Source organism: Labeo rohita, unplaced genomic scaffold (genome assembly GCF_022985175.1).
Source record: "Labeo rohita strain BAU-BD-2019 unplaced genomic scaffold, IGBB_LRoh.1.0 scaffold_320, whole genome shotgun sequence".
NCBI classification, from domain to species: domain Eukaryota; kingdom Metazoa; phylum Chordata; class Actinopteri; order Cypriniformes; family Cyprinidae; genus Labeo; species Labeo rohita.
Genome location: NW_026129238.1, coordinates 41,111 through 50,835, shown reverse-complemented (window position 1 = coordinate 50,835; position 9,725 = coordinate 41,111). Strand labels below are relative to the sequence as shown.

Sequence of the window (9,725 nt, the reverse complement as noted above, 5' to 3'; positions counted from 1 at the left end):
ACTCATTTTTCAGTATCAAGCAAGAGAATATACACCATTCACATTATATGATTTTACGCAGACAGGGCGACAACGCACCACATTAAAAGAACATTAATGTTTTTATAACCACTGACCAAGATCAAAAACAAAACTAAATTTAAATCTTCTTTGAGGGCAAACATGTGCATTTTGTGTTAGAGAGAATTGGCTTTGTTCCTATTACAGGTTAAGTGTAGTGTAAATCACATTTAAACATCAATGAAAAAGACTTATTAGTGATATTTAAAAGAAATTTCTACACGTCTTCATTCTGACTGACACTGGCAGAATTTAAAAACTCAGCCAATCAGATCAGAGGAAGTGAACAAACACAGGAAGAGCTGATAGTATTTAAAGAAAGTGTTGTGAGCATGTAATGAAGAGGAAGACTGACAGAAAAAGAAAATGGCTGATAAGTGTCATTTGTGTCTGCTGGGACTGATCATTCTCTCTTCACTTCTCACAGGTAAACACATTTCTGCATGCTCTTTAAAGAGTTCAATGTATACAATAAAGTTTCATTCAATAATATGTAACTTAATGTTCTTGTGTTTCAGGTACCAGTGGAGTGGATGATGCTCATGTGTTCATCAGTTCTGGTGAAAATGTCCGTCTGCCCTGTAATAATCATCTTCATGACTGCAAATACACTACATGGATCTATGACAGACTTTCAGCATTAGTTGAACTGATTGGTTTAGGGATGAAGAAGAAAGACATCGAGAGACATGAGAGACTGAGTCTGGGGTCTGACTGCTCTCTGAACATCAAGAACATCACAAAAGAAGATTATGGATATTACAGGTGCCAACAATATGTGAATGGACAAAAACAAGGAGCTGATGCATGTGTTTATCTGCATGTTCTTCATGGTAATTTTATGATTATATGGTCAGTTTAAAAAAAAAAAGTTCATTTAATCTCCCATGATGATTGAAGAGTGTGTGATTTGTGTGTCATTTTGTGTTTCAGTCTCTTCATCATCCTCACAGACTGAGATCAGTGCAGGCAGCTCTGTGACTCTCTCCTGTCAGTTGTATTCATTTGCTGGAGTCTCTTGTGATGATTGGATCCGTTCTGAGGGAATTCAGCTGTTCTGGGTGAATCAGGCTGGTGTTAAACTGACAAAATCAAACTCCAGATATCGGATATCAGCTCGAAGACACTGTATCATCACTCTGACTACAACACTCCTGAATGAAGATGACAACAGAGAGTGGAGATGTGAAGTTACTCACAGAAATCAAGTCAAGACCTCAGTCACATATACTGTCAAGAGTTCAGGTGAGAAATCAATCTCATAAATTGTTATGGAAGAGTCTCTGATTAAAATATGATTGTCATATGATGTATCAGCACGATACATCTGGACTAACAGTCCACATCACAAACTCTCAGGATCCCTCGACTACAAACACACACAGAACTAAAGGTACATCATCACTGTTTTTCTCACATCAGTGTTTTGCAGTTGCTCTCAGATGATGTTTTCTTGTATGAACTAGTGTGCTTTAATGTTTAACCAGTATGTTTGTTTTGAAATGCTTTATTTTGTTAAAAATGGAAGAAAATAACACTTGTGGTGTTTGTAGTTAAAAATGACCAGCCTACAAAAACAGCTTATAGATCTCTCGTTATGCTATACAATCACCAAATAATTTTCATCAACATGTTCCACCCAGTTAGGGCAGGTTTTGTATTTATTTATTTTTTTAAAACTCATTGATCCTCACTGATCTGAGGATAAAGTTAACCTTTGTGAAAATTCAAATGCAATACTCAAAATAGTTTGATTGAGTGAATGTGTGTGTGTACTTGTTTTTGCTACATAGTGGGGACCAAATGTCCCCACAAGGATAGTAAAACATGAATTTTTTGACATGTTAAAAAATTATTTAAAATAGTAAATGATGTTTATCTGAAAGTGTAACTACGCTAACATGTTTCCTGTGAGGGCTAGGTTTAGGGTTAGGGTTAGGGTTGGGTTAGGGAATAGACAATATCATTTGGTCAGTATAAAATCTATAGAAGTCTATGGAAAGTCCCCACAACTCACAAAAACAAATGTGTGTGTGTGTGTTTGTGTGAGTGTGTGCATGTATCCACACACAGAAGTCATAATCAGTCTAATCTGGGTTCAGAGATGATCTCTAACAAACTAACTGGGTTCTGAGTAACATGTTTTGAACCCTCAACAGTGAGATCACAGCTCTGAAAGTTGTAAAATGTAAAATAGCTGTCAACCATCTCAGCATTATAAGAACAACTACACAATTATTACCTTTAAACAAAACAACATGCAGCATAATGTTAATGTTTCTCTGGTCATCCTCAACTGAAGCACAGGCTCCTCTGTTGACTCTCTCCATCAGCTGTTATTGTATGGACTTTGCCCCTGGCCTGATAATGTGTGTAACCCTGGTTTTCTAAATAGGGAACATGTTGCTGCATTGCCATTCTCCATCTTTAAGTGCTTCCTTCATCATGGAAAATCTGAGGACAGATGGTGTGAGCACACTCTTATGAGGCATATGTGACTTATTCATCTGAGGCAGTGCAAAACACCACTGGCCAATGAATTGGTGTGATGGTCTCAGGCCTTCAGACAATCATCACACTGGAGGTGGTTTCTCATATAGTGCCATCATCACAGCAACTCATTCCCTATTCAGGAAGTGTTGCATCAGTGTTACATACAGTATGTAGCTGAGACATTGTTAGAATTTAATATCTAACTTCACTGACTGCCGAGATTCGATTTTAGTTGAGCGATGGAGCGCAGAGTCAGGATCCTGGACCATTGAGACAACCACACACAGAAAAGGTGTAATTCACTCAAAGGCGTTTATTAAAGGAAAGACACTTATATTTATATGATAAAATGGGGAAGTGAAAATCAAATATCACACCCTTCAGGAAACACACAGTACATCATGTTCTATGCATCTCTAGACTAGACGTATGTCATGTCTGCTGAGAAGGGCACAGGAGGTCAAGATTATTACAATCTCACAGACATTTTCATGTATTAATATAGTTCACTCAGTTCCAGTATATATTTATACATAATAATGTGATCTGAAGTATTAAGATGTTACATTCATAAAGTATGTTTTTTTTTTATGTTTGAACTGAGCTAACATATATAATTACAGATCCAGGAGCAGCTGAAGTCAGTAGGACTGATGGATCATTTATCAGAGGTACGACACATCTTCATGTGCAGTTCACTAATGATGACAATCAATCTGCTGTGCTTTGTCAAGAATTTTTCAGTGTGTGTGTTTTCATCCTGATTGTGTCTCTCATCTGTCCACACGTCTTTCCTGCAGTGATTGTGATTATTGTTGAGTTTGCAGTGTTTGCTGCTCCTACTGTGATTCTTCTTCAGATCATCTGTGCAAGAAGAGCTGGTGAGTTTTTGAGATGATTCACACTGATGTGGAACTGTGATCTGTTTTAACGTCACTCAGTCTGTCATGTCTCTTCTGGTGTGAGTACAGTGTGTGTGTTTGGCTGCTGCTTCACACTGGGGCTGTGTGTTTGTTTGGTTTAGTCGTTGATGTTAAAAGGTTTGTTTCTTCCCGTTTCAACAATGGACTTCAACCATTTTAGACATTAATCCTAAAATGGACTTCAATCTAACAGCAAGACTTCAGTAGTATGTTCCTGCACAATCAGGACTGCATTTCTAAAAATACATATATATTTTTTTCGGAAATGTTTAATTGCTGAATTAGCAATCTGTAATTTAATTGATGTTTTATACTGTAATAGACATTGAGTTGCAAATTAATTCCTAATAAGAGCATTTTGTTAGTGTTATTGATCTCAGGAGTGTTCACTGGGCAGGAGAGTCATTGTTGTATTTGAATTGTGTGTAATCATTTAAGACCTGTAATAACTAGATTGAAACATTTGAAAGACATATTTATTCTGGATTGTCTTAAGACTTGTTTAAAAACATAAATAGTTTGGTCAGATGTTCTAGATGTTTGGTGAAGTGTTGGTAGTTAGTTGTTAGGATATTCTGGGTGGTTGCTAGGTTCTTGCTATGCAGTTGCTGGGATGTTGCTAGATTATATGGTTGATGTGTTCTGGGTAATTATAGACATTCCCACCTCTGTTAATAACAGAAAATCAAAATTGTTTTCAAAACTGATCGTTTCAGTGGTTTCATATTATAATATTTCTAACTAATGTTAGGAAAGTAACATTAAATCATCGACATTAACATCTTAAACTTGCACTAAAATGTGATTTATACCATCTAAGTAGTAATTTAATAGAATTGCATGTCTTCTTTAGTGATATAAACTCATAAACATTTACTGTATAACGTGTTGAAGTTTGTATATATTGTTTACTGACTTGGTGCCATGAAGGACATTGAAATGTTGTTATTTATTTTTAATTTTAAACAGTATAGATGATTACTTAATGCAATATTTGTGAACACAACTGTGTATGTCACCCCTCATAGACTCCATGCATGCATGCCACCCCTTTGCCACCCTAAAAAATTATTTTCTAGATCCGCCCCTGCTCACTTCAGATATCATGATTGTTTGTGGAGAATGACGTGTATTTTGAAGTGTTTATTGATTATTTATCCTGTTTTTATGTATTTTATGTTTATTGTTGATTGTAAAGCACTTTGAGCTTTCAGTAAATACTTTTGTGTTGAATTATTTTGCAGGAAGGAAGAACTCACAGCACCCAGAGGAAATATGAATACAACATTAATAAAATGCTCTCTACACATAACAAATAACAGGTCAGATTACAGCAAAATGTATCTTCATGTCAGTGATATTATGGATATTTGGGTATTTGCTCCATATACTGTACTGAATGCTTTAAAATGTAATATTAAATACAGACAAATAAAGACAAATTGCTTTAATGACCATGAATGTTTATTACAGAAATTATAATGTAAATACATGGTATACATCTAATCATTACATTAAACTTTTTACAAAAGGCTTTTTAAATGTTGTAATAGTCAATTTAATTAATTACAGCATTTACAGGTGTATTTTCATGTTCTGTCTGTGTACATTTTTTGTAAAGCAGTTTTGTAAAGTGAGGATATTTTGGCCAGTCCTCAGTTTCTGAGACCCTTTAAAGGCCTGTTTGAGGGTCAGGATTTGGTTTTAGGGATCAGGTTATAATTGGGTAAAGGTTAGGTTTAGGGTAAGGGTTTGGGTGAGGCACTTAGTTCTGATGGGTAGGTTTAGGGTAAAGAGCTAGAGACTGCATTGTGTGTCCTCACAAAGATAGCTAGACAGAGTTGTTGTTGTTTTTGTTTTTTTACTGGTCATTTCAATGCAGAGACAAATTATCATTTATGAAAATATGTGAATAATTGTCTTCACCTGCATCATGCTTCAACATTGTTTTTCAAAACATACAAAAAAAATAAAAAATTAAAAAAACTCTCTCACTTTCTTTTGGTTTTCAAATATGTGCTGAATACTTATTTTAGTCTATTTTACAGTCTTCTCCATCACGAGGCAGAACGTCTTCTTTACTTTAATGTGGAGCTGAATCTTAATCTCATCTGACTTCTGTTTTTCTCCACCAGTCCAGTCTGATCTTCTCAAATCTCTTCCTCCAGTAGTGCTGGCCAAAAGATGTTTCCATTGAAACTGAACCAAGGTTAAAGTCTTTATACAGACAGACATTGTGTCTGCTTGTGGGATTCTGGCGCCCTCTGGAGAAACATTTGAGTGTGACTCTCCAAAATTTTTCATGCAGAAACATTAGATGACCAAATCAATTGTTGAATGAGAAGTTATTTACAGTTTTTGCAAGCCAGCACTGTACTGATACTCAAACATTTAGGTTCATTAGGTTCTTCTAACATTTCAGCTTCTTCCCAGCCTGACACAAATGGCTCGGTTAGTTCCAGGTTTGATGAAGGCCCTCCTTACGAAAAACAAAATGTGTTGTGATTGGGTTAGCTGTCCCGGTGCGTTGTGATTGGGGAACAGTTTAGATGGTGTTTCAGTACTGCCACGCCCCTTACCAAAGCAGCAAGTTCAGTCTGCTCTGTTATAGTTAAGGATATGTTAAAGTGTATGTAGGGACCCCTAAAACATGCTTGGGTTTAATAATGCAGAATATTAAAATGTATTATTTTTTTTTCTATTTCTAATACATGCATCAGCATTATTTCATTGCTCAGGTGTTTTTATTTATATCCACTGACATAATATATTTAATTCAAGTGTATTATTGTGGACCAATGACTGTTGAGCTTCTTTAAGGTTGCATCATAACGTGAAGCTAACGAGGAAGAAGGGGAGGAGCATCGCACATGACAAGGAGAGGCTGCATGTGAACTTCTGTATCGTCCTCATTTTGGAGACAGAGTATTTTTGTAATATAAGGCCCAAAGTGTAAAGGAACAACCCTCGTTTTATTTGGTTTGTTTGCTTAAAGTATTTTTCTTTCCCTGTTGTTTAATTTGCGGTGGTTTGAGTCACCCCGTGTGTGTCGACAGAAAGAGACATTCACAGACGCGAACAGTGACTGCATTGATGAAACTCGTCGTGGATTCACTGTGTTGAGTTTGTTCTGTTTTCATCGCGGGACTTTGATCGACGGATCGGTGACGTGTGTTAGGACTGAACGAGACTGAAAGCAGTGAGTTTGTGCTGTGAGTGATTTCAACATCTCCTCTTTATCTTCGGATGGACGTAAGTGAAGTGAATTCCTTTTCGAGCCTCGTTGACTGTGATTATTCTGAACTCTTCAGCTGTTTTGTGCACCAATGAACTGGACCCCTACTTTAAAGTACGCGTACATTTGTGACTGTGTTACTGATTCAGACCAAATATGCATACAGGACTGAGAGAGACCTTATAAATTGTGAACCCCTGTTTTTTTTTTTTTTTTTTTTTTTTTCCAGCTTTTCTGACAAGTGTGAAATCTGATATTCGTGTTTCTTGTTTCTGAAGTGTTCAATTTAAGCAAGTTTGTGAATTCTCATCTCTTGGTGATTTGAGGTTAAAAAGTAAGAGAAACAAGGTTAAGAAGTATAGGAACAGACAAATAATAATCTTGAGACACAGAAGGTGATATAAATCTTTTATTCACTGAAAACTAGTCATTCATATACCCTTGGGTAAAAATAGTTTATCTTTATCTATTCTTCATAATTTTACATTTGTTTATTTGTTTTTGTTTAATTTTATTGTTTTCCTTAAAAAAAAAAAGTCGTCCTATTCATGTACAAATAAACCTTTGTTATTCCTTTTTTCACATAATCTGGTATTTCATTGTTTTTTTTTTTTTTTTTTTTTTTTGTTCAAAAGTTAATTCCTTACAAAGTTACAAATTCTGAGGAAAATATAAATAAGATCTGTTTTACATAATTCATTTTCATAGTGATTGCTGAGGGATATATTTGTACAAGAAAAAAGTAATTTACAACTGTTTTAAATTTAAAGACAAAAACACCAGCCAAATTCACCATTCAACTGCCGGGAACCAAGGTTTCTTACTTAAGCCAGCATTTAAATGAACCCCTAGGGTTAAGAAAAGGGTTACATGTAGTTGACGCTACAGTAGTGTTGAGTCCTAACGTCAGCCTGTGAGATCACAGATACATAATATTATCATGCAAATGTATTTTAAATATAATATATTTTCCTAGTTATTCAAAAAGCAGCTACAGAAAACAAGCAAAGAACATTAACATTATCAAAGAACATCATCACTGATTAGCCTAGTCTAGTGCAAGTTTATGCATTTAAAAAAAAAAAAAACAAAAATGAGTGTTATAAGTGAAGCTATCCACACTGTATGATGAATAAATCTCTTACCACACACTGCACACGTCTGTGGCGCATTACAGCAGCTTTGACGCGGCCACCGGAGCTGATCACGATCACTCTAGTCAATGCTTGTTTTAAACCTGTCACACTCAGAAGTGTCTCTCCACACTGCATCGCTAAAGTTAGGCTAAACCCTCACCTCATCCCTACACCCACTCCACCCCAACTCAAATCATGAGGGATTGTTCCTATTACAGTATAAATGTGCTAGAAATTACATTTAAACATCAATGAAAAATACATTATATTAGTAATAATATTTTGGAATTTAATATTTACAAGAAATATGAAGCAACACTTCTCCATTATGACTAGTACAGTATCACAATATATCAACACAGCAGAATTTAAACACTCAGCCAATCAGATCAGAGGAAGTGAACAAACACAGGAAGAGCTGATAGTATTTAAAGAAAGAGTTGTGAGCATATAATGAAGAGGAAGACTGACAGAAAGAGAAAATGGCTGATAAGTGTCATTTGTGTCTGCTGGGACTGATCATTCTCTCTTCACTTCTCACAGGTAAACACATTTCTACATGCTCTTTAAAATCATGTGAAACAGTTCAATTTATATCTGCATACAAAAGTTTATATAAAATGTATATATGAAAAACAAACATTTCATATGGATATTTCATAATGATCACTCAAATGTTCTTGTGTTTCAGGTACCAGTGGAGTGGATGATGCTCATGTGTTCATCAGTTCTGGTGAAAATGTCCGTCTGCCCTGTAATAATCATCTTCATGACTGCAAATCAACTACATGGAACTATAATAACAGACATTCAGCAGCAGTTGAACTGATTGATTTAGGGATAAAGAAGAAAGACATCGAGAGACATGAGAGACTGAGTCTGGGGTCTGACTGCTCTCTGAACATCAAGAACATCATAAAAGAAGATTATGGACTTTACACCTGCCAACAATATGTGAATGGACAATAACAAGGAACTGATGCACATGTTTATCTGCATGTTCTTCATGGTAATTTTATGATTATGTGGTCAGTTTAAAAAAAAAAAACACAAATTCTTCTTTTAAACTCTCATGATGATTGTAAAGTGTGTGATTTGTGTGTTATTTTGTGTTTCAGTCTCTTCATCATCCTCACAGACTGAGATCAGTGCAGGCAGCTCTGTGACTCTCTACTGTCAGTTGTATTCATATACTGGAGTCTCTTGTGATGATTGGATCCGTTCTGAGGGAATTCAGCTGTTCTGGGTGAATCAGGCTGGTGTTAAACTGACAATATCAGACTCCAGATATCAGATATCAGCTCCAGGACACTGTATCATCACTGTGACTACAACACTCCTGAATGAAGATGACAACAGAGAGTGGAGATGTGAAGTTACTCACAGAAATCAAGTCAAGACCTCAGTCACATATACTGTCAAGAGTTCAGGTGAGAAAACAATCTCATGAATTGTTATGGAAGAGTCTCTGAGTCTCTGTTTAACCAGTAAGTTTGTTTTGAAATGTTTTATTTTGTTTAAAATGAAACAAAGTCACACTTCTGGTGCTCACGGTTAAAAATGACCAGCCTACAAAAACAGCTTATACATCTCTTGTTATGCTATATAGTCACCAAATATTGGAATAAAAGTTTTTGCCAACATTTTTTTTTTTTTTTTTTTTTTTTTTTCCAATTAGGACAGGTTTTGTATTTATTTTTTAAATTCATTGTTCATTGTTTTTTTTAGGTCCCCATGGGGAAACAGGCTTATAAATCATACAGAATGAGTGTTTTCAGAAAGTAAATGTGTCTTTCTGTCTCCTGTGATGGGTTTAGGTGTAGGGTGATAGAAAATACAGGTTGTACAGTATAAAAACCATTACGCCTATGGAATGTC

General features: G+C 35.6%; 1 pseudogene; it reads left to right on the top strand.

The window, feature by feature from the left end:
* Window positions 1–364: 364 nt before the first annotated feature.
* Window positions 365–9,725, top strand: part of LOC127160297 (uncharacterized) — a 49,467-nt pseudogene continuing 40,106 nt past the window's right edge.